At 41.6% G+C, this 24,971-nt stretch overlaps 1 long non-coding RNA gene across 1 annotated transcript in view; it reads right to left on the bottom strand.

The window, feature by feature from the left end:
• Positions 1-24,971, bottom strand: part of LOC310648797 — a 185,492-nt gene that overhangs the window by 2,323 nt on the left and 158,198 nt on the right. The gene's annotated exons all lie outside the window — the stretch shown is intronic.

Here is a 24,971-nt window from a genome sequence, read left to right as displayed (position 1 = left end):
GTATAAAAACAAATCTAATTCTTCATAAAATTATTTAAAGCTTTCAATATATGTCCTCTGAAAGAAATCCATTGGACTGCCTATTCCAAAAATGATTTAATAGTCTTTTTTTAAAAAAATACACTCAAATATTTAGGAGCAAAATATTATATTATTCACAAAAGAATGGTGATAAATATTGTTGGAATACTAGAGAATGCTCAATTAAGTGGACCAGGGGTAAGTAAATCACAGTACAGTATATCCTTAGATGTAATTGCATGAAGAACAAAAGGAGGCACAGTTTGCTATTCTGGGTGGAAATCTGCCTGCTTAACATGGTTTCCAGAAATATAGCCTTCCAGTCAACAAAATTTTAATTTGGGCATTACAGCTTTTTCTAGATTAGGCAACTTTATAATATAAGTACTTGAGCTAATTGCTTCTCATCAGTCTCACATGTCTGGTCAAAAAGCAGGCATACTTGGTTTTCCATAGTTGTATAAATGCCCAAACTCTCTCAATCCAAAATCTAAGCAAATCATTACTTTCTCCATCCCCCAACCCCCGGGGGCACATACAACATACATGAACTCCACACAGAGATAAAGGCTTTTTAATGCAGCCTGAAACAAGCTATTATAAAAATGCTATGTTAACCTGCTAGCAGGAAGCAGGGGAGTAAAAAAAAATCAAGATATGGACTGCAGCCACAATGAAGTCCACACATCCAAGACAAGGATATGAAAAAATTTAAAATTATTTTTTTTACTTGAGAAGCTGTGGCACTTCAGGTTCAGGATACTTTTTGAATCTCCTTTTTGTAGTTTCTTGTTAGTCAGCTGGAAAGACAACAGATTGAGTGATGGTCCATTTACAGTAATTCAAGCCAGCAGTAAAATGAGGATGATTGAAAGTCAGCTTGAGATTCATTAATGAGATTTCAGAGCTAGAAGCAGATATAGACTGGATATTGACATGTACAAGTGCCCAGTGAAATAAATTGGTTTCATACATTTAATAGTACTTCATTGAAATTGGAATCTAATACAATCCAATACTATTAAATATTATAAAATTAATAAAATAGAGTAGAGAAAATCCTTAGCAAAATACTAAAATTATAATTAAAATCTTCAATTGTTTAGGAAATACTGGTGGTCCTTGACTTACAACCATTTGTTTAGGGACCGTTCAAAATTACAAAAGCACAGCAAAGGTGACTTATGACCATTCTTCCATTGCATGGTCATATAATCAAAATTCAGATGCTTGGCAACTGACAGGTACGAGTTGCAGTGTCCCGGGATCATGTGATCACCTTTTGTGATCTTTTGATAAGCAAAGTCAATGAGGAAGCCAGAGTCACTCAATAGCTATGTTATTAACTTAACAATTGCAGTGATTCATTTAACAACTGTGACAAAAAACGTGGGCTCAATTGTGGTTGTAAGTCAAGAGTTACCTGTAGCATTTTTATTAATTGTAAAAAGAATTCCAATATAAGCAATTTTACAGCTGGAGGACCAGTGGTCAAGAAAATTTTCCCTTCTTATTGTTGGAAAATAAAAGCCCCTAGGACAAACTCCCACAGTGAGGTCATGCATCAGCTCCAATCATCTCTGATCTACTAGCAAACCTCAAATAAAGATACAGAGAAGCCACTTAAGTTCTTCCTACCTGTATCTGACACTGAGGCTGCAATTGATTAAATGTGACTCTTCAGGAAGTCAACTAACACCAGCAAAGAAATATTGGAGTAAGATTCATATATTAATCCAGGAAATTCTTAAAGTGAACATAAAGATTAAACCAGAAACTTTCCTTCTGGGTCTAATGGAAAGAGAACTGTAAAAAAAATTTGGAACTCTGATTTTATATATGGTGACGGCAGCAAGATTGTTCTATGCACAACAGTGGAAGGGTACCTCGATTCCTACCATGGACGAATTGTTACAAAAGCTGATGGAATTAGCAGAGATGGCCAAATTGACTGCGTTGATAAAAGAAACGAACATAAGTATTTTTGTTTCTAACTGAAGCTGCTTCTGGTCTTTGTGCTCGAGGTAGGGAAAAAAAATGATATCATGATTTTGTGTTTTACCGATTAGACTGATTTGCTGATACAGCAATGGCTAGTGCAAACTACTATAGAAATGTAAAAAGTTGAGATTTGATTTTAATGTCTGATTTTATTGCAACAGAGAGAGTCAGAAGTCAATGCCTTTTGTTTCTTCCCCTCCCATTTCCCCCCTTTTCCCATTTCTATTGTTGTCCCCAACTGTTAGCTTTTGTATTTTCACATTTTATGTTATAAATGAACAAAACTAATAAAGAAAAAAGATAAGGGATCCCAAGATTGCACCCCAACACCAGATCCTCACTAAGTTCCACACCAAGGAACAAATAACAACAACAACAACAACCCCCAGTAAGGCACAACCTTGAAGTGGTTGTGGGGCTTGTGTACTCTGAGGAAGATGAGAGCTATACCAGAAGTTCAATCATACTGGACAGGTCTCATCAGAGGAGTCTGACAAAGAGTGTCTCTCCCATAAAAAATATGATGAGATGTAAATTTCAGAATGCCATACCGGCTCAGATGTCACCCGGGTTAACAAGGTCCGTGCTAGATTTTGGAGTTCCTGGATATCTAGTGAAAAATGGCTTACAGGACTCAGGACTGTTGGCTAAGCAACCAGGACCAGCAGCTGCAGAACTCCTGGAAGAAAAGGTGTTTACCCATCGCAAATATACAGTGATTGAAAACAAAGAAATAATGATCTGTTATTACAGATCAAGTCCAACAAGAAGAGGATATCTAAAATGCATGCACCAGTTCTGGAAAGAACAACGTCCAGAATCAGAAATAACAAAACAGAGACTAGCAGATCAATGCTGAATTATAATACAAAATAAAGTATTCACAGAAACAGAATTGGACGAACTGCAAGGGTTTACTCAGGGCAAAGAAATCAAAGCCTTGCCAGAAGTAATTCAAAATGTAGAGGCAAGCCAGGGGGAGTTGGCAGTGAAGGAATCCAGCAGAGATATACAACTGTTCTCATTTGGAAACCAGGCACCTCTAAGAACAAAACCCTCTAACTAAAGAAATAAAAGAATAACTGGGCATCTGGAACAAATAAAAGAATAACTGGGCATCTGGAACAGCACAAAAACAACAGAATAAGGCTGCCTGCATTGATGGTTGTTCCAAAGAAACAGCTAGCACAAGCATTAAAAGGTGCAAGTACTGCAATATCAAGTATAAGCACCAATTCACTGCAAGAAACAAACCAACTAATGTACAGCACAGCTGCAGTTATAACTGAATACCTGGGATGCAAAATCAACAAAGAAAAACAAACAAACAGTGCACCACAAAAATGGAAGGTTAGACTAGAAAATAAGATCAGCAAGTTAAGATCACATGCAAGCAAGCTAGAACAGATGAAAGAAAAGAAGCTGAAGAACAAGAATCTAATCAAGAAATAGTTTAGTTGAGTTTAGTTTATTAGACTTATATACCACCCTTCTCCCGTAGGACTCAGGGTGGTTCACAAGGTTTTTTAAAAGAAAACAATACAACAATTATAAAAATTAAAAACAATTAAAATGATTACATTAACCTTGAATATAAAAATCCCAATTAAAATCCAATTAAAACCCCAATTAATACTCTCAGTCCAGGCCAGAAAGCTCAAAGACCAGGTCTTCAGGTCCCGGCGGAATGAGCGGAGGTCAGGGGCAGTCCTAAGCTCTACAGGCAGCTGGTTCCAAAGGACCGGCCCACCCACAGAGAAGGCCCTCCCCCTGGGTATTGTCTGCCAGCAATCTTTTACCGGCGGTACCCTGAAAAGACCCTCCCTGTGGGAGCACACAGGACAAAGGGAGCTTGATGCCGGCAGCAGGTGCTCCCTCAGATATCCCGGACCCAAGCCATTTAGGGCTTTATCGGTCATCACCAGCACCTTGAATCTCACCTGGAGGGCAACTGGAAGCCAATGCAGCTCACGGAGCAGAGGTGTTATGTGGGAGTATTGGGAAACCCCCATCACAACCCACACGGCTGCATTCTGCGCCAGCTGAAGCCTCCGGGTGGTCCTCAAGGGCAGCCCCATACCATACCACTTAGAAACAAGGAAGATCAAGGAAACACTGAAAATAATAAAGCAGCAAATAACAGCTATAGCCAGGAAAATCAGTAGATACGAAGCTTGAATTGCAAATTATAGGCAGAACCTCCAATTTCAATCCAATCAGAAATGTTTCTACCAATCCATCAATGGAGAAACTGCAATGTATCAGTCAATACCTGACAAGGAGGAACAGTGCAGTTCTACAAGCAGATATGGGATAACCCAAAGAAACACAACAAGGATGTGGCTTGCTTAAAAAAGGTGGATGCAAATAAAACAGAAGTTGAAGTGAAAGAACTAGTAATAACAACAAAAATGGTAGAAAAAAGAGCAAGGAAGATAAAAAAATTGGTCAGCACCAGGTGCAGATGAACTGCATGGGGTTTGGTTGAAACATCTAGCTGTTATAAAGCCACTCATTGCCAAGCAGTTCAACAATATATTACAAGGAGGAGAAATTGAAAAGTGGCTAACAACTGGGAAAGCCTACCTAATAATGAAAAATCTAGCAAACTACAGGCAACTACAGGCCAATTACCTGCTTACCAACAACTTTCAAATTGCTAACTGGTATGGTAGCTGATGCAGTACAACAGCATCTAGTTGAAAACAATATCTTTCCACCTGAGCACAAAGGAAACCACCCCAATAGCAACAAAACATCAACTCCTAATAGACAAAATGATCTTGGAAAACTGCAAGAAAAGGAAGACCAACCTGAATGTGGCATGGATTGACTACAAAAAGGCATTTGACTCTCTGCCATATGACTGGATAATCAAGTGCCTAGAAATAACAGGAGTCAGTAGAAACATCAGAAAATTTGTGCAAAGATTGATGGCACAATGGAAGACACAGTTGCAGGTCACTGGTGAAAGACTAGGAGAGGTTAATATCAAGAGAGGAATATTTCAAGGAGATTCAATATCACCACTACTATTTGTTATTGCACTTTTTTCTCTGTCAACAATACTGAATAACTCAGGACATGGCTATCAACATCAAAAACATCTGCCAGACTATCCCACCTCCTTTACATTGATGATCTGAAGCTGTATGGAAAAACATCATCTGAAATAGAATAGCTGCTGAACACTGTCTGTATATATAGCCAAGATATTGCAATGGAGTTTGGCTTGGACAAATATGCCACACTCACTCTCAAACAAGGAAAAATAGTGAAAACTGAAGGAATCAAGATGCCCCCCAAAATAACATTAAGAGCCTGGATGAGGGAGATTACTACAAATACTTGGATATCCTTCAAGCTGACAACATCAAGCACACTGAAGTCAAGATAAAGATTAGAGGTGAATACTTCAAGAAACATGGGATCTGGCCCTCTCAATTCCTGGCAAATAGATGGGGAAGAAAGGGAGGTAGTGACAGATTTTATTTTCCTGAGCTCCAAGATCACTGCAGATGGGGATTGCAGTCAAGAAATTAAAAGACACTTGCTCCTCAGGAGGAAAGCCATGGCAAATCCAGACAGCACACTAAAAAGCAGAGACATCACCCTGTCAACAAAATTGCATATAGTCAAGGCTATACAGTTGCAATATATGGCTGTGAAAGTTGGACCATAAGAAAAGCTGAGCACCAAAGAATTGAAGCCTTTGAACTATGGTGCTGGAGAAGACTCCTGCAAGTCCCTTGGACTGCAAGGCAATCAAACCAGTCAGTCCTAGAGAAGATCAACCCTGACTGCTCTTTAGAAGGCCAGATCCTGAAGCTAAAACTCAAATACTTTGGCCACCTAATGAGAAGGAAGGACTCACTGGAGAAGAGCCTAATGCTGGGAAAGATTGAGGGCAAGGGAAGAAGGGGATGACAGAGAATGAGGTGGTTGGATGGAGTCACTGAAGCAGTAGGAAGGTCTGGAAGAATGTTGTCCATGGGGTCGCAATGGTTCGAACACGACTTTGCAACTAACAACAACAACAACACTTCAAGAAAGTGAAGAAGATCTTAAAGTCCAAATTCAATGGATGAAATACCGTGAAGGCAATCAACACCTGGGCTATTCCAGTCATTAGATACACATCTGGAACAGTGGACTGGACTTGAGAAGAACTAAAAGCAATGGATAGGAAGACCAGAAAAATAATGACAATGAATCATGCCCTTCATCTATGCAGTGACATTGACAGACTATCTACCAAGGCAAATAGGTGGACATGGAATGCTGCAAGTACATCAGATGGTTGAAGAAGAAAAAATGGCTTTGGAAGAATATCTGAAGGACAATGATGAAGATGCACTGAAATTAGTATATCAGGAAGGCTTACTGACTACTGGAGAGACCAAACTGGCCTACGAGAAAGACCAAATGAAGACCAGAATAGAGGCATGGGAAGACATTAAAAAAAATTAGCTGAGAAAGCAGATAATAACAAGACCTGGCAATGGCTAAGAGCAGGAAAGTTGAAGAAAGAGACTAAGGGACTAATTCTGGCTGCACAAGACCAAGCCTTAAGAACAAATGCATACAAAGTCAAAATTGAAAAGACAGCAACAGACAGTAAGTGCCGCCTATGCAAAGAAGCTGAAGAAACACTGGACCACCTGGTAAACTGCTGCAAGAAGATTGCACAGACTGACTACAAACAGCGGCATGACAAAGTAGCAACAATGGTGCATTGGAAGATCTGCAAGAAATACCATTTGCCTGTAAGGAAGAACTGGTGGGATCATAAAATAGAGAAAGTCATCGAAAATGATAACGTTAAACTGCTCTGGGACTTCAGAATTCAAACAGACAAGCACCTGCAACATAACACCCCGGACTTAACAATTGTCAATAAGAAAGACAAAAAAAGTCTGGATAGTGGATGTGGCAGTGCCTGGAGACAGCAGAATAGACGAGAAAGAACTGGAGAAAATAACAAAATACAAAGACCTACAAATAGAAATAGAAAGACTGTGGCAAAGGCAAGCAAGGGTAGTACCAATAGTAATAGGCGCTTTGGGTGCAATCCCAAAACAACTGGAGCACCAGTTGAACACCATTGGCATTGACAAATTCAACTTTAGTCAATTTCAAAAGACGGCCTTACTAGGAACTGCTTCCATCCTGCTACGATATCTATAATACCATCAAACATCCACATCTGCCTATCCCTTGGTAAGGACTTGATAGGTAGTCCTTGGTAAGGACTTGATAGGTAGACAAAAATGCCAAATACAGTCTGAACATCTGGTTGACTGTGTGATGATCAATAATAATAATAAAGTTGGAAGGGACCTTGGAGGTCTTCTAGTCCAATCCCTTGCTCAGGCAGGAAACCCTATACCGTTTTTGACAAATGGCTGTCCAGTCTCTTCTTAAAAACTTCCAGTGTTGGAGCATTCACAACTTCTGGAGACAAGTTGTTCCACTGGTTAATTTTTATAACTGTCAGAAAATTTCTCCTTAGTTCTAGGTTGCTTCTCTCCTTGATTAGTTTCCATCCATTGCTTCTTGTCCTGCTTTCAGGTGCTTTGGCGAATAGCTTGACTCTCTCTTCTTTGTGGCAGCCCCTGAGATATTGGATCACTGCTATCTTGTCACCCCTAGTTCTTCTCTTCATTAAACTAGCATACCCAGTTCTAGCAACCATTCTTTATATGTTTTAACCTCCAGTCACCTAATCATTTTTGTTGCTCTTCTCTGCACTCTTTCTAGGGTCTCAATATCTTTTTACATTGTGGCAACTAAATCTGGATGCAGTATTCCAAGTGTGGTCTCACCAAGGTGTTATAAAGTGGTATTAACCTCACGGGTTGGAGAGCAGCTTTGCTTGTATGCCCATTTTCATAGCAAATAGCAAACTAATGATGCATTGGTACCATCCAGAATTGACTAGCACTTTTAAGTCTACCTGTACCCCCGACTTAGGGATTATGAGTTTGGCAGGCAGTGAGAAAGGTGGGACGTGTCGGCTCACCATTGGGTCATTCTCTCCTTCATCGTTGCTGTCGAAAGAGGGTAGAGCAGGGGTGGATCCAGCCTGAGTCCTGCCTGGTTTCCTCCTGTGTGGTGGATGTGACCTGGGCAACCAGTTCCAGTTTGATCCAGTTGGAATTTTCTTTCATTGGCTGCTGTGCAGGTTTCTTTCTTGCTGCTGGTCCTGGTCTGTTCTGCTGTTGGGGGTAGGGAACTGGGCAGTTCGCTGCTTGATGTCCCTGCTGTCTGCATTGGAAGCACTTGATTGGTGGGCCTGCAGGTGGCCTGGGTCTTTCAGCAGTTGCAGCATTTGGAGGTTTTCGGTTGCCATTTGGCTTGCTCTGGCCTCCACTCAGCTTCAGCTGGGGGAGGCTTCTTATAGTGGGCAAGCTGAACGTCTAGTCTTACCACTGCCTGATACCATTCTTGTAGCTGATCAAGTACTGCTCGATAGTTGCAGGCCTGAGAGAGGTGATCATCCAACCCTTCCCTGAAGTGATGGACTATGGACTACTCAGGCCACCTCTCTATCCGACCGGCTAACTTGCGGAAGTCTTGTACATACTCCAGGGCAGAACTGCCAACTTGTTTTATCTTATGGATTTGTTCTTCTGCTTTGAGGAGTCCTCAAATCTTTCTCTCAGTCCCAGGAGGAAGAGGTGGGGATCCTCCAATTAAATTGTTCAGCCATTCAGATGCCTCTCCCTCTAAGCTGGATGCAATTACATCGACCATAGCACCTGGGTCCAGGTAGAGATAGGCCCAGCAGTTCAAATGAGAGCACACTTGGTTGAGAAAAAAAATCAGCTTCTCTGGCTCCCCATCAAAGGTTGCTCTGAAAGGTGGAGCAATCATTGGCTGGGGCCGCTGCTGTGGCTGTTGCACCCCCAGTTGCTGCTGGACCCATTCTGGCTGCTGCCTATTCCCAGGGGTTGCACCTGTGGCAAACCCCCTTGCTGTGGTTGCAATACCAGCAGTACTGGCCTCCTGAGTTGCTGGAGATCTCCCAAAGGTTGCTGGATGGGTGGGGATTGCTGTTGTCTTCTCTGCTGTTGGCCAGCGGGGAGTTGTGGCACCATACACATTCTTCCTCTCTTCCCCCCCCCCAGTATCATCTAATTCGAAGTCTAAATGTAACACACGTTAAGGGAAAATTGGCCACATCTTCATATATTGTTAAAGCAAGAACATCCAATGTTAGTGTCAAGGCAAACCATCCAATGAGAATAGGTTGAGATCGTTTCAGCTCCAAGACCTCTAATCATTCACTTGACTGGATAAAACTGCGGCAGCCTTGAGCCCGTGAGCACCAGCTATCCTGAGGGACGTTTCAGAGGGAACCAGCTACTAGATGGTTCAATTAGCATTGACACTTATATTTAAGTTATTGTCCACTATGACTGAAGAGATTCTTCTCACAGTTGCTACTACTACTGAGTGATGTGCCACCTATACTGTACTTGGGCATTTGGGTTTTCTGGCCTAAATGCAGAACCTTACTTTTTTCACCACTGAATTTCATTTTGTTAGATTTGTACATCTGTTGTACAAGCTGCGAAGTCGTATCCGACCCATCGCGACCCTATGGACAATGTTCCTCCAGGCCTTTCTGTCCTCTACCATCTGCTGGAGTCCATTTAAGCTCACACCTACTGCTTTAGTGACTCCATCCATCCACCTCATTCTCTGTCATCCCCTTCTTCTCTTGCCCTCAATCTTTCCCAGCATTAGGCTCTTCTCCAGTGAGTCCTTCCTTCTCATTAGGTGGCCAAAGTATTTGAGTTTTAGCTTCAGGATCTGGCCTTCTAAAGAGCAGTCAGGGTTGATCTCCTCTAGGACTGACCGGTTTGAATGCCTTGCAGTCCAAGGGACTTGCAGGAGTCTTCTCCAGCACCATAGTTCAAAGGCCTCAATTCTTTGGCGCTCAGCCTTTCTTATGGTCCAGCTTTCACTGCCATACATTGCAACTGGGAAGACCATAGCCTTAACTATACGCACTTTTGTTGACAGGGTGATGTCTCTGCTTTTTAGTGTGCTGTCTAGATTTGCCATGGCTTTCCTCCTGAGGAGCAAGCGTCTTTTAATTTCTTGGCTACAGTCCCCATCTGCAGTGATCTTGGAGCCCAGGAAAATAAAATCTGTCACTACCTCCATTTCTTCCCCATCTATTTGCCAGGAATTGAGAGGGCCGGTTGCCATGATCTTGGTTTTCTTAATGTTAAGTTTCAACCCAGGTTTTGCACTCTCCTTCTTCACACATAACAAGAGGCTCTTTAGTTCTTCTTCAATTTCTGCCATTAGAGTGGTATCATCTGCGTATCTTAGATTGTTGATATTTCTTCCGGCAATCTTAATTCCAACTTTTGATTCATCTAGCCCTACCTTTCTCATGATGTGCTCTGCATATAGGTTAAATAGGCAGGGTGACAGTATACAGCCTTGCCAGACTCCTTTCCCAATTTTGAACCAATCAGTGGTTCCATGTCCAGTTCTCACTGTTGCTTCTTGGCCCACATATAGGTTTCTCAAGAGACAAATAAGATGGTCTGGTACTCCCATCTCTTTAAGAACTTGCCACAGTTTGTTATGATCCACACAATCAAAGGCTTTAGCATAGTCAATGAAGCAAAAGTAGATATTTTTCTGGAACTCTCTAGCTTTCTCCATGATCCAGCGTATCAATTTGATCTCTAGTTACTCTGCCTCTTCAAAATCCTGCCTGCACTTCTGGTAGTTCTCGATCCACATACTGCTGGAGTCTAGCTTGTAGAATTTTAAGCATAACTTTACTAGCATGAGAAATGAGTGCAATGGTGCGATAGTTTGAACATTCTTTGGCACTTCCTTTCTTTGGAATTGGAATGTAAACTGACCTTTTCCAATCCTGTGGCCACTGTTGAGTTTTCCAAATTTGCTGGTAAATGGAGTGTAGCACTTTTACTGCATCATCTTTTAAGATTTTGAATAGCTCAGCTGGAATACTGTCACCTCCACTAGCTTTGTTGTTGCTCAGTTTTTCTAAGGCCAACTTCACTTCACATTCTAGGATGTCTGGCTCGAGGTTTGTCACCATATTTACTAAAGAAGTGAATCAAACTTGTGAGATTTTGTGGTATCACAATTTAACATCAATAGTTTACATAATGATTTGCATAATAGCCAATGTGCTCTTAAACAATTCTTTGGGAAGGTTAAAGAACCTCAATCTTCTGATTACAGCAAATAGCCCCTTTGTCTCCCACAAAAATGCATCTGACAAAAAAACTGGTTAGTTGGGAGAGAGGTGGAAAGCTCTTCTTTCTCTAAGTGTAATACAGAAAGTAGCGGGAGAAGGTCAGTCCACCACCATCTTTGGTGAGAGTGCAAAGTAGTCCTGGTGAAAGAAAGGCTGGGGAGTTGAATCTTCTGAAGATAAACTGAAAGAATGAACAAAGCTCAGTCTGGCACCTGAAATGGAAAAACATGTGAAAGCACAATATAATGGCCAATTTCAAATACTTCAAAAAAATCTCTAAGGAGGATTGGTATTTTCTACACTATGATAATTAAATTGTTTGGAGAATGATGAGAGGGAGATGGCAGGCTGGGTTTCAGGCGCTTTATTTTGCTTCAGCTCCGGACAGCTGTCTGGCGGAGAAACCCTCGCTTTTATAGAGAACTGTCAACTGTGTAAACCAATCAGGGAACCGTAATCTCCCGCCGCGAGGGCAGTGACCAATGACCTGCCGGCAGCTTTGACAGCTCCCGAGTGAATGCGCATGTGCGGCTAGGTCGGGGCATCCGACAGCTGACTGGCCCGCTGGCTGAGGGGAGGCGTGTTTAGAAGCCGGCGTTCTGACAGCTCAGTGGCTGTCAGCTGGGCCGTTTGGCGCATGCGTAAATGCTCTCAGCAGCCTTTTGACAGCTGTCAACTGTCAACGGCTGCCACTGGCTCAGGCGCATGCGCGATTTCTTCCGGCAGCCTTTTGACAGCTGTCAACTGTCAACGGCTGCCGCGTTGGGGATTCCCTGGTTAAGCCTCAGGTCTCGAGGCTTCTCGGAGTCACGGTTAACATTGTGACTGACAGTATGTAACAATAATATCACAAAACTACTCCCTGGAAGCAATTTATAAAACATCAAAAATTGTGCATGCTTGACCTTACATTAGAACTGTCATATTATATATAGAATTATATATTGTAGACAAGAATTGTAGAATCCTTGTATATAAAATGAGAGGGGAAACAGCACTAGAATAAACATAAATCACTCAAACACCTGATAAATATTCAGTTAGCTATTTGTCAGGGAAAAGTGAAACTAAAATACCCCCCACACACAACAAACTAAGGTATCTTGCATCACTCTAATTTTCACATAACTCCACATTCTGTTTTCCCTTCATTGGATCCAGACTAAGTTAGTCCAATGAAAATAGAGTAATGGATTTCAGTGGCAATTCAGTATAACTGATCAAGATTCAATTATAACTATACTAATGCTTTATATATGTTGCTGCATCTTTCTTATTTTGGATTGGATTTTTTTAATTTATATGTATTTATACTATATATTACAGAAATATTTTAGCAAGTAGTCACCAAAAAATAAATTGTGTTTTTATATGCCATATATCTCATAATATCCAGTTATCAACATTAATGTATATTGCAGTTATAAAAATAACTGCACAGAATATCAGAATTATTGATGAGAATGCATCTTTTTACAAATGTCCATGGCATTACACATAAATTTTTCCCCAGATGCTTGTATTTGAGCATCAAAGCCTACTGTGTAGAATGCAATAAAATTATAATAAAAAATTAAAATACACTAATAAAATAATAAAACAATATTCTACAAAATGTATTTATCAGAAAAGTATGTAAAAGAGAGATAAACTCACCCAACAGAATCCATCCACTGAAAAGAAACAGGTACATAAAAGATATAATAAAAAGTGCACATAGCAACTGATCAACTTTGGCTCAGGAAGATAAGAAGAACTGGGTCTTTTAAATATTTGGATGAAAAACTATCCAGGAATAACAAGCTGTAGGCTTTGTTTCAGAGGAAGCAAGTTACTTCCATATTGTTAAGAACATATATGGTTGTGTCCATATAATTATAGAAATGAGTTCTCTTGTACCTTTGGTGCAAGAGCAGGTACTAGCTGTGGCTAAAAGGTCCTTTGGTTATAAATAAAGTTGGCTATTTGACACATGTAACCCCACTGCTTTGGGTTCTACAGTGATTCTCAGTGTATTTCCGGGATACAATTCAAAGTTGCCACATTTAAAGCCCTTCACAGTAAGACTAGGCTACCTGAAGGACCAATTTTCCCAGTTGTTTATGCCTTTCCATCTTCAAGTCCAGTGAGGTAGGATGACCATGTTTCAGGTCCCATCAGCCAATAAAAGTTGCTGGTGGGGCCCAGGAGATGCACCTTCTCTGCCATAGCTCCTGCTCTCCAGAACTTTCTCCCTCCAGAGCATAGGATGGTCCTGACCTTGCTGGCCTTTCAGAAAGCCTTGAATACCTAGCTATGTCCCTGGGCCTGGGTTTATGAGTGTGTGAAGAGCCCCATTTTCACTCCTTATGTTTACACCAAAAGATTAGAATATTTGTTGGCTGTTAATTGTATTTTATTTCTTTTTGTATCATTTTAGTTGTTTTAATTAATGATAGTTTTCTATTCAGGGTATGAGATGGGCAGTTATATAAATTGAATAAGTAAATTATATCACAAGTCAATCTTGCTTTGAAGAAAACCTCTCTTTAGATGATTTTCAGTGGTGATGGAATTTCAGAATAAATATATCAACATGTCTGCCTATGGGGTAACCACAAAATACCACAACAAAACCTTCCCAGACATCTGTATTGATCAACCAGGACTGAAATGCAAAGGGAGTTGTTAAATATTTGTGATAATTTGTGAATTTATAGGCCACCCACACTATTACAGCTCTGGATGGTATATAATATAACTTCAAGAGAATGATAAAGAGAATATAAACATTCTATCAAAACAAAATAAAAAAAGCAGACATCTGGAAAATACCAGTAATTCCAACATACCAATCATTCACATAGTTGCTCTGCTCTATCCCAAGGTCGGTGGGAGTGCCAGGTTTTAAAGACTTGCTTAAATAAGAGGGGGGGGAGGGCATATGAATCTCTCAAAAGTAGCATTCCAGAGTATATGTGCTGCTTTTTGGTCCCATAAGGTGGCATTGTTTAATGGCTGAGTTCCAGAGCAAGTCTGCTACATCATACAGCACAGAGGGCAACTGATGGTCCCTCAGATAACCAGACCTTAAGTCATAACTAGGTTTTTGTTGGTTTTATCCTCTGATCCAGAAAGGTCATTTACAGAAAAGGGTTAAGACTGGGATTTTCAAATTTAAGTGCTATAAATGCAGCAACGGTTGAACTGAAGGAGTTGCTATTTTTGAGGAAATAATTATAACATAGATTTCACAAAAGAAAAAGAAAGGAAACCCACCTCCTATTGAATCTAGTGCACAACTAGAGTAATCATCCAGAAAGTGGCTTTGAATCCCCCCGCCCAAATGTGCTTTATTTATGTCACAGCAAATCCATAGTTATTCCTTCACAAAAGATGAGAAAAGGCATGCAGCATGAACAGGAAGAAGAGAGATTGAGGTTTAATCATCTTTCCCAAATTAGATTTGAAGACAGAGGCTTTAAAGTACCGTAGGGAAAATTTCTGAGGAGGTTTCTGAGAGTTTAAAAGATGTAACCAGCCTCTAGTAAACTGGGAAACCATATGTAATACCTCCAGAATGATATGGCTTTCTGAATTGGTCAGTTAGTTGTTAATGGGTTTGGGGCGGGGGGGGCGGTTGGGTAGTAGTCCCACCTTAAAAAGTTATCCAAATTTCCAAAAATCACAGCAGCAAAGCAACTAAAGAAGAGGGGGTCACATTATCCACCAAAGCACCAGAGGGCAAGACGAGAAACTATGGTTGGAAACTGACCAAAGAGAGAAGCAACCTGGAATTAAGGAGAAATAATAGTAAGGAGAAATAATAGTAAGGACAATTACGTAACCAGCGGAACAGCTTGCCTCCAGAAATCATGGAGGTTTTTAAGAAGAGGCTAGACAGTCATGTGGTCTGAGATGGTATAAGTTCTCCTGCTTGAGCAGGGGGCTGGACTAGAAGACCTCAAAGGTCCCTTCCAGCTCTATTCTATTCTAAATTTAAATTATAGAAATTTGGGGCAATGGAGGAATGTTAAAATTAGAAACTGGAGCATTCTCATTTCCACCCTTATTTTGGAAGAAAAGAAAAACTATATAGATGAAAATCAACCATTTTGTTGTCAACTTTTTCTCGTCCAATGTGAGGAGGTTGCAATTAAGATATTAAGGGATTACACGCATCATGTTTCCAATCATTCTTTACTCAAAGTTTAAGACAACTGATATAAATGATTAAATTCTCACATAAGAAACAAAGAATATTTCAAATATTAGATTATTGTTAAGACTGGCATCTGTAAGCGGTGGGGTGTTAGCAATGTAATAGATGAAGCATCACAATGGAAAACTTTCCCCTTCAATACATCCAGGAATGTAACAGAATAACCAAATAACATAATTGGAAGGGACCTTGAAGGTCTTCTAGTCCAGCTGCTGCTAAAGCAGGAAACCCTATAGCAGTTCAGACAAATGGCTGTCCAATCCATGGATTCCATGAAGGGTTCCATGAATGAGAATCCTCAAGGGGAAAACAACTCAAGAATTTTGGGAAATTTTGAAAAATGAAATTATAAAAGCACAGTCTAGCACAATACCAACAAAGAAGAAAAATAACAGTTTTCAAAAGAAACCAGCATGGCTGTATAAAGAACTCTGTGATAAATTGAAAGACAAAAAAGGACAGGTATAAAAAGTGGAAAGAGGGGCACATAACTAAGGCAGAATATCAGCAAATAGCCCGAGCCTGAAAAGATGAAGTGAGGAAAGCTAAGGCTCAAAATGAACTAAATGCAGGGAGGGCTGAGGAATTTGTTCAGTATCTGCAGGACAAAATCGCTCAGATCTGGACTGGTTTGGACTCCAACTGGGTGGAATCTGACGTAGTGGAGAGGGCAGATCTTGGTCATACCATTTGGGGTGAGTTTAACCCTGTGACTTTGGATGATGTGGACAGGATTATGCATAGGCTGAGTGCTGCAACTTGTTTATTGGACCCATGTCCCTCCTGGCTGGTCTTGGCCGCTAGGGAGGTGACAGGGGGCTGGCTCCAGGCAGTTGTCAATGCTTCATTGACAGAGGGTGTCTTCCCCTCCGCCTTAAAAGAGGCGATGGTAAGACCCCTCCTCAAGAAGCCTGCTCTGGACCCAGCCTCATTGAATAACTATCGTCCTGTCTCCTACCTTCGCTTTGTAGCGAAGGTTGTTGAGAGTGTTGTGGCACATCACCTTCCGCAATTCCTGGATGAAGCTGACTATCTGGACCCATACCAGTCCAGTTCAGACCCAGTTACAGCACAGAAACGGCATTGGCCGCACTGGTAGATGATCTCTGGTGGGCCCGAGACAGGGGTTGCTCCTCTGTCCTGGTCCTACTTGACCTCTCAGCGGCTTTTGATACCATCGACCATGGTATCCTGCTGTGACGGCTCGAAGGGTTGGGAGTGGGAGGCACTGTTTTATGGTGGTTCTCCTCCTACCTCTCGGGCCATTCGCAGTTTGTAGTGACGGGGGCAGAGATCTACCCCGAGGCCCCTTTCTTGTGGGGTACATCAGGGGTTGGTTCTCTCCCCTCTCCTGTTCAACATCTATATGAAGCCGCTGGGTGAGATCATCCGTGGCTTTGGGGTGAGGTATCACCAATATGCCGATGATACCCAGTTGTTTATCTCCACCCTGAGCCAACCAGAGATGCCCTTGACATGATGTCCCAGTGCCTGGAGGTGGTGCGGGTCTGGATGGGAAGGAACAGGCTCAGGCTGAACCCCTCCAAGACCAAGTGGCTGTGGATATCGGCATCTTGTACTGTCCAACAAGTTCCATCTCTTCTGATGGGGGGGAGCTATTGCCCCCCTCAGAAAGGGCCCGCAACTTGGGTGTCCTCCTGGATTCACGGCTTGATTTGGAAGATCATCTAACTGCCATGACCAGGGGCCTTTTGCACAGGTTCACCTGGTACGCCAGTTGCGTCCCTTTTTGGACCGAGATGCCCTATGCACGGTCACCCATGCCCTTTTCACCTCTCGCCTGGATTACTGCAATGCTCTTTACATGGGGCTGCCCTTGAAGTGTGCCCGGAGGCTTCAACTGGTGCAAAATGCTGCCGCGTGGGTGCTTATGGGAGTATCTATACTCCCATGTTACACCACTCCTGCGCGAGCTGCATTGGCTTCCAGTTGCCCTCCGGGTGTGATTCAAGGTGCTGATTATCACCTTTAAAGCCCTACATGGCTTAGGCCCGGGGTGCCGTCGGCCAGGCAATGCTGGCTGGCGACCCCCAGGGGGAGAACCTTCTCTGTGGGTGCACCGACCCTCTGGAACGAACTGCCTCCGGAGCTGCGGATGGCCCCTGACCTTCGGTCCTTCCGCCGTGACCTAAAGACCTGGTTATTCCAACAAGCGGGCCCAGACTGATCATGTTTTTTAAATTTGGTTTTTTATTGGTTTAAATTGTTCTTATTTCTTATATTGTTTAATCCTCTTTTAATTTTTGTATTTATATCTTTTAGCTTTTTTATTGTTGTGAGCCGCCCTGAGTCCTCAGGGAGAAGGGCAGCATATAAATTTAATAAACCTAACCTAACCTAACTAAGGCTTGCAACAAATGTCAAAAATAACAAAAAAAAAGCTTCTTTCGACATGTAAAAAACAAGAAAAAGGTTAAGGAAATGGTTGGTCCATTAGTGGAAGAAAGTGGCAAGAAGGTCCAAGCAACAGGAAGAAAGCAGAACTATTTAACTCATTTTTTGCATCCGTCCTTACACAAAGAGAAAAAAACAGTACCATAAAAAACAGATTAGAAACACAAGTTAAGATAGGCAAGAAAATGGTAAGTGAGCACATGTCCACCCTAGATGAGTTCAAATCACCAGGACCAGATGGATTACACCCCAGGAACTACCAGATGTGGTCTCAGAACCACTGAACTGTATCTTTCAAAGCTCCTGGAGCACTGGGGAATTATCAGAGGACTAGAAAATAGCTGAAGAAGTTCCCACCTTCAAAAAAATGGATCCAGGAAACTACAGACCTATCAGCCTAACCTCAATACCTGGGAAGATTCTGGAAAAGATAATCAAGCAATGAATCAATGAACACCTGGAGGCAAACAAAGTCATTATCAAAAGCTAACATGGGTTTGTCAAAAACAGTTCATGCCAGACAAATCTTATTGCATTCTTTGACCAAGTGACGAAATTAGTGGACCAAAGGAATGCTGTGGATATAATTTACTTGGACTTCAGCAAGTCATTTGATAAAGTAGATCACAACCTACTACTACTGAGATAGAAAAATGCGGGTTAGACAGCATCACTACCAGATGGATTCTTAGCTGGTTGACCAGCCATACTCAGCATGTGGTCCTCAATGGAACTGCATCTACGTGGAGGGAAGTGTGTAGTGGGTGCTTCAGGGTTCAGTTCTGGGCCCAGTGCTCTTCAACATCTTCATCAATGATTTGGATGAGGGGATAGATGGGGAACTTATCAAATTTGCAGATGATACCAAGCTGGCAGGAATAGCCAACACTCCAGAAAATAGGCTTAAGATACAGAAGGATCTTGATAGACTTGAACATTGGGTGCTATCTAACAAAATGAAATTCAGTGGTGAAAAAAGTAAGGTTCTACATTACGGCAAGAAAAACTAAATGCACAAGTACAGTATAGGTGGCACCTCATTCAATAGTAGTAACTGTGAGAGAGATTTCAGAGTCCTAGTGGACAATCACTTAAATATGAGCCAGTAGTGTGCTGCAGCTGCCAAAAAAGCCAACACAGTTCTAGGCTGCATTAACAGAGGGATAGAATCAAGATCATGTGAAGTGTTAATACCACTTTACAATGCCTTTTGGTCCAGTTTTGGTCACATCCAGTTTTGGTCACCATGATGTAAATAAGATGTTGAGACTCTAGAAGGAGTACAGAGAAGAGCAACAAAGATAATTAGAGGACTGGAGGCTAAAACATATAAGGAACAGTTGCTGGAATTGGGTATGTCTCGTTTAATGAAGAGAAGGACGAGGGGTGACTTGATAGAATCTTTTTATATCATGGTGACCAAAACTGGATGCAATATTCCAAGTGTGGTCTTACCAAGGCATTATAAAGTGTTACTAACGCTCCATGTGATCTTGATTCTATCCCTCTGTTTATGCAGCCTAGGTCTGTGTTGGCTTTTTTTAAGGAGCGGGTTCACATCATAATGTTTCATTCACCATCTTGTCCATTTTGATCCTATTAGATATGTCTGGTTGCCAGTAGAGTATAAAGAAACTCAAACAGCATGTTGATATAATGTAGTATAGTTGATGAAATAACATACCAATAGGTTAGTACTAAGTATTCTGGAACTTTTATTGTTGCATTTGTATGTCTGTTCCTAGACTTTAGGATGAATGGGTGCTCATTCAACAATTACTAAAAAATGGCTGAATACTTGTAAATGTCACACAGCCTAAAGCATTTGCTTGTTAACAATTGTTGTTCAAATCAATGTGTCTGTGCTATTCTGCTTCAGTAGTGCCAAGATAAATAACATGAGTGATTTGATCAGCCATTTATCATATTTGGCATAATGAATTATTAGGAATCTTAAACATGCATGTCTTGGGCAAACATTTCCTAATTGCTATCACTATTGAAAGGAAATGCAAAAATATATTGTGCAGAATCAGAAAAGACAACACACTGTTCATTGCATGATAGTATTCAATTACTTCATTTACTTCAGATATTGGGTGTTCAAAGGATGTAATTTCTTACATTTTGTTCAGTACTGCAGTCATTTTTCTTCCAGGTAGAAAACAAAATAGAGTAAAGAAAAGGGATAACAATAATTCATTTTTAGAACTAAAAATGAGGAGTAATACCTCCCTAAAAAACCTTGGTCCAGCTGGCCCAGCTGGTAGCACCTCGTAAGGGCCCCTTTCCAGGGTTACAGGAGAAGACGGTCAATGGTTTTGAAAGCGGAAGAGGGCTTCATGCCCCAACAGCGGATAAAACAGCAGAACCATCTTCTAGGAGAAGGGAAGCTCTCATTTCAAACCTCCACTGCCTTGTGGCTATATCTACTACTGGGAAAGGCTCCAGGAGTCAACCTCGAGGCAAAATCCAGAGCCAGAGTCCCGAAAGCAGTTTGTGACTGTGTACAATCACGTTCTGGTAATTCCTGCGACACAGCTGGAACTAATCGTATCAGCGTTCCATTGGACCATTTCAGCGACATGGAGAGGGGGGATCTGCTGCTTGGGTAACAGTCTATCCTCCATATAAATCTACTGAGGCCTTGTGCTCTGGAGAGGACATTCCAGCTTTGCATACAGCATTGAAACGGTGGGAGAGGTCATTACAGGTCATTGGGCAGCTACTGCCTGCCTTAAGCTGGGCAACCCCCAACCAGTAAGGTCTGTTAGCCTCACAGGGTGCATGGGGTTTAGGGTCAAAGCCAACAAGCAGATTGACAACTCTGCACCATGCAATAAATAGCCCTAAAGTTGGGCACTTGGAATGTTCAGACAATGACCCCCGGCCTTTCTGATGATTTGCAAGAAATAGATGATGTACGTAAGACAGCTGTCATCGACATGGAGCTGCAGATGGATATCATTGCCCTTCAAGAGACAAGGCTGTCAGACTCGGGATCTGTTAAGGAGAGAAACTTCTTGTTCTTCTGGCAGGGAAAACCATCGAATGAGACTAGGGAATATGGGGTTGGCTTTGCAGTCAGAAACACCCTACTAGGATTCATTACTCCACCTGCTGCAGGAAGTGAAATAATTCTGTCCTTGCAGCACCACTCATCAGCAGGGCTGGTTACTCTTATTAGCGCATATACACTGACATTATCAGCCTCAGCAGAATCCAAAGACAAATTCTATGACGAACTAGTTGCTACTATCAAGAAAATCCCTGAGAAAGAACTACTGTTTATTCTTGGTGATTTTAATGCCAGAGTTGGAGCTGATTATAGCTCTTGGCCCACTTGTTTAGGTCAGTTTGGCGTCGGGAAGATGAATGAAAATGGCCAAAGCCTGCTGGAGTTTTGCTGCTACTACAGTTTTTGTGTTAGCAATACATTCTTTAAAACAAAGCCTCAACACATAGTCTCTTGGAGACATCCAAGATCGAAGCATTGGCACCAGCTCGACTTGATTCTTACCAGGTGCTCCAACCTTCCCAGTATTACAATCACACACAGCTATCAGGGTGCTTATTGCAAAACAAAACTGAAAACAAAGAGATTACATCACTCAAAGAAGGAAGGAAGACCACAAATTGACATCAGCAAGACCCACAATCAGGGCAAAGAGGAGGAATTTGCAAAAGCGCTCAAGGAAACTCTCCCAGGCCCGGCTGAAGCAAATGCATCTTAACAATGGGAATATTTCAAGAATGCTGTTTATAATACCACCTTGTCAGTATTTGGTAAAGAGATCAGAAAGACAGCAGATTGGTTTGAAGCCCATTTGGAGGAGCTGATGCCAGCCATTGAGGAAAGAAGGATAGCTTTAAATGCATATAAAGCCCGTTCCAGTGAGCGCAACGTACAGGAACTGTGAGCTTCTCGTAGCAAAGTCCAACAGACCACCAGGAGATGTGCTAATGATTATTGGCTGCAGCTTTGCTTTAGGATCCAGATAGCATATGACACAGGAACATCAAGGAGATGTATGATGGCATCAAGCAGGCCTTAGGTGCAACACAGAAGAAATCTGCCCCTCTGGAGTCTGCTACATGCGAGGTTATCCAGGACCAAGCACAGCAGATGGCACGCTAGGTGCAGCACTACTGAGAGTTTTCTCTGAGAGTAAATGGGGTAACTGAAGAAGCATTAAATAATATTGAGTGCCTGCCTGTCTTGGAAGAGCTTGATAGTGAACCAACTTTAGAAGAACTAAACACGCCCTGGATTCCCTTGCCTCTGGCAAGGCACCTGGGAAAGATAACATCCCTGCCGAAATTCTGAAGTGCTGCAAAGAGAACATCTTCACTGAACTGCATGAAACCTTCTGTCTTTGTTGGAGGGAAGGTGGAGTACCACAGGACATAAAGGATGCAAATATTGTCACACTGTATAAGAACAAAGGCAACAGGGGTGAATGTAACGACTACCACGGCATCTCTCTTCTCAGTGTTGTAGGGAAGCTGCTTGCGTGTGTCATACTGAAGAGGCTCCAGGTGCTTGCAGAGACAGTCTATCCAGAATTACAGTTGGATTTCGAGCCAACAGGTCACTACTGACATGGTATTTTCCCTTAGACAGGAGAAATACAGGGAACAAAAACAGCCACTTTTTCTAGCCTTCATAGATCTTATGAAGGCTTTTGACTTGGTTAGTAGGGATGGGCTTTATAAAATTCTCCCCAAGATTGGATGTCCACCTCAGCTCCTTAACATCATCAGGTCCTTTCATGAGGAAATGAAGGGCACTGTAGTTTTTGATGGCTTAACATCAGATTCCTTTGACATTCGAAGTGGAGTGAAGCAGGCTGCATCCTTGTGCCAACTTTATTTGGGATCTTTTTTGTTGTCATGCTGAAACACGCTTTTGGAACCGCAACAGAGGGTATCTATCTCCAGATCAGATCAAACGGAAAACTCTTTAATCTCTCCAGACTGAGAGCAAAGTCTAAAGTCCAGCTGAAATGCCTATGGGATTTCCTCTTTGCTGACAATGCTGCTGTTACTGCTCATTCTGCCGAAGACCTTCAACAACTTATGGACTGTTTTAGCAAGACCTGCCAAGACTTTGGACTAACAATCAGCCTGAAAAAAACACAAGTCATGGGTCAGGACATGGATTCACCTCCCTGTATTACAATCTCTGCACAAGAATTGGAGGTCATCCATGACTTTGTGTATAACAGCTCAACTGTCTCTGACACTCTCTCTTTAGATACTGAGCTGAATAAATGTATTGGTAAAGTGGCCACGACATTTTCCAGACTTACAAAGAGAGTATGGCTTAATAAGAAGCTGACAGAACATACAAAGATCCAGGTCTATAGAGCCTGTGTCTTGAGCACACTCTTGTACTGCAGTGAGTCTTGGACCCTTCATGTGCGGCAGGAGAGAAAGTTTAATACCTTTCATATGTGTTGTCTCCAATGTATTCTTGGCATCACCTGGCATGACAAAGTTCCAAATAGCGCAGTCCTGGAATGTGCTGGAATTTCTAGCATGTATACACTATTGAAACAGTGACATTTATGCTGGCTTGGGCATGTCATAAGAATGGCTGATGGTCGGATTCCGAAAGATCTCCTGTATGGAGAACTAGTGCAGGGAAAGCGCCCCAGAGGGAGACCAGAGCTGCAATATAAGGATATCTGCAAGAGGGATCTAAAGGTCTTGGAAATGGACATTAACAGCGGGGAAACCTTGACCTCTGATCACTCAGCTTGGAGGCTAAAGACGCAGCATGGCCTTCTCCAATTCGAAGAGACAATTGTGTGGCAGACTGAGGCAAAGAGGCAGTCCCGGAACCAGCAAAATCTGGGGGCTGGTCAGGGGACAGACTGTATCTGCCCTCAGTGTGGAAGGGACTGCCACTCTCAAATTGGCCTTTTTAGCCATACCAGATGCTGATTTAGGACCTCTTTCCAGAGCACGATACCATAGTCTCTCGAGACTGAAGGATGCCAAAGGAAGAAGAACTAAAAAAACTAGGCAACCTATTCTTTCAAAATTTTGATTCTGATTTTTTTCTCTTTCAAATAATCTAAAAGGTAGGAGTTCCCTGAGTTTTAATTTAATATCATATATTTTTGCCTATCCTATTAATTTTTGGCAATAATGTTCCTTATTTCCACATTCATTCAAAATATGCCTGTAGAGTAGTCCTGGACTTACAACAGTTCATTTAGTGAGCATTGAAAGTTACAACAGCTCTGAAAAAAGTGACTTATGATGTTTTTCACACTTACAACCGTTGCAGCCTCCCCATGGTCATGTGATCAAAATTTGGACACTTATTTATGACGTATGCAATTTCCCAGGCTCATGTTATCACCTTTTGTGACTTTCTGACAAGCAAAGTCAATGAGGAAGCCAGATTCACTTAACAACCTTGTTAGCAACTTAACTGTAGTGATTCATTTAACAATGGTAGCAAGAAAGGTTGTAATGGGTTCCTTTCTGTACCTAGGAATATATTCTGCTAAATAAACTAGGTTTCATTTTTTGTTTTTTTGGATTCCTGCCATCCCCACCCTGTGAATGCAAACAATATTTTAGATTTCTGCATTGGAACTTTTGATAGTTTCAAGCTGAATATTTCATGCTACTATCAATCAAGCCCCATCCTCAACAATTGGCTGCTAATTAGTTTTGATCCTATCTGCCACAAATGCTGATCAATGGAAAGCAGAGTATGCCTTCCATCATCACTGCCAGACAGCATCAACAATATTGAACTGATAGATCTTGCTTCTTATAAGATAGCTTCTTGCATTCAAGGACAAAGTCATATTACATGGCTAAATAAGCCAATGCCTTCAAGCTTCTTCCAAAGTCTTGGAGGAAGTACACCAATATCTTTTACAACAGAAGCTACCAAATGGTTCTCCTCTTATAGTTTCTCTTCTACTAAAAAAAATCACATGCATTTTAGTTAGTTAAAACATAAATGAATCCTATCTTAAGCAATAATATGCAGGATCCTTAATACAGATGCTATCTTGTGATCAGTAAATGCTGACATCATAGTCATATTGA

The sequence above is a fragment of the Vipera ursinii genome (genome assembly GCF_947247035.1).
Source record: "Vipera ursinii genome assembly, chromosome: Z".
Classification (NCBI taxonomy): Eukaryota; Metazoa; Chordata; class Lepidosauria; order Squamata; family Viperidae; genus Vipera; species Vipera ursinii.
This window is presented reverse-complemented; position numbering and strand designations above follow the sequence as displayed.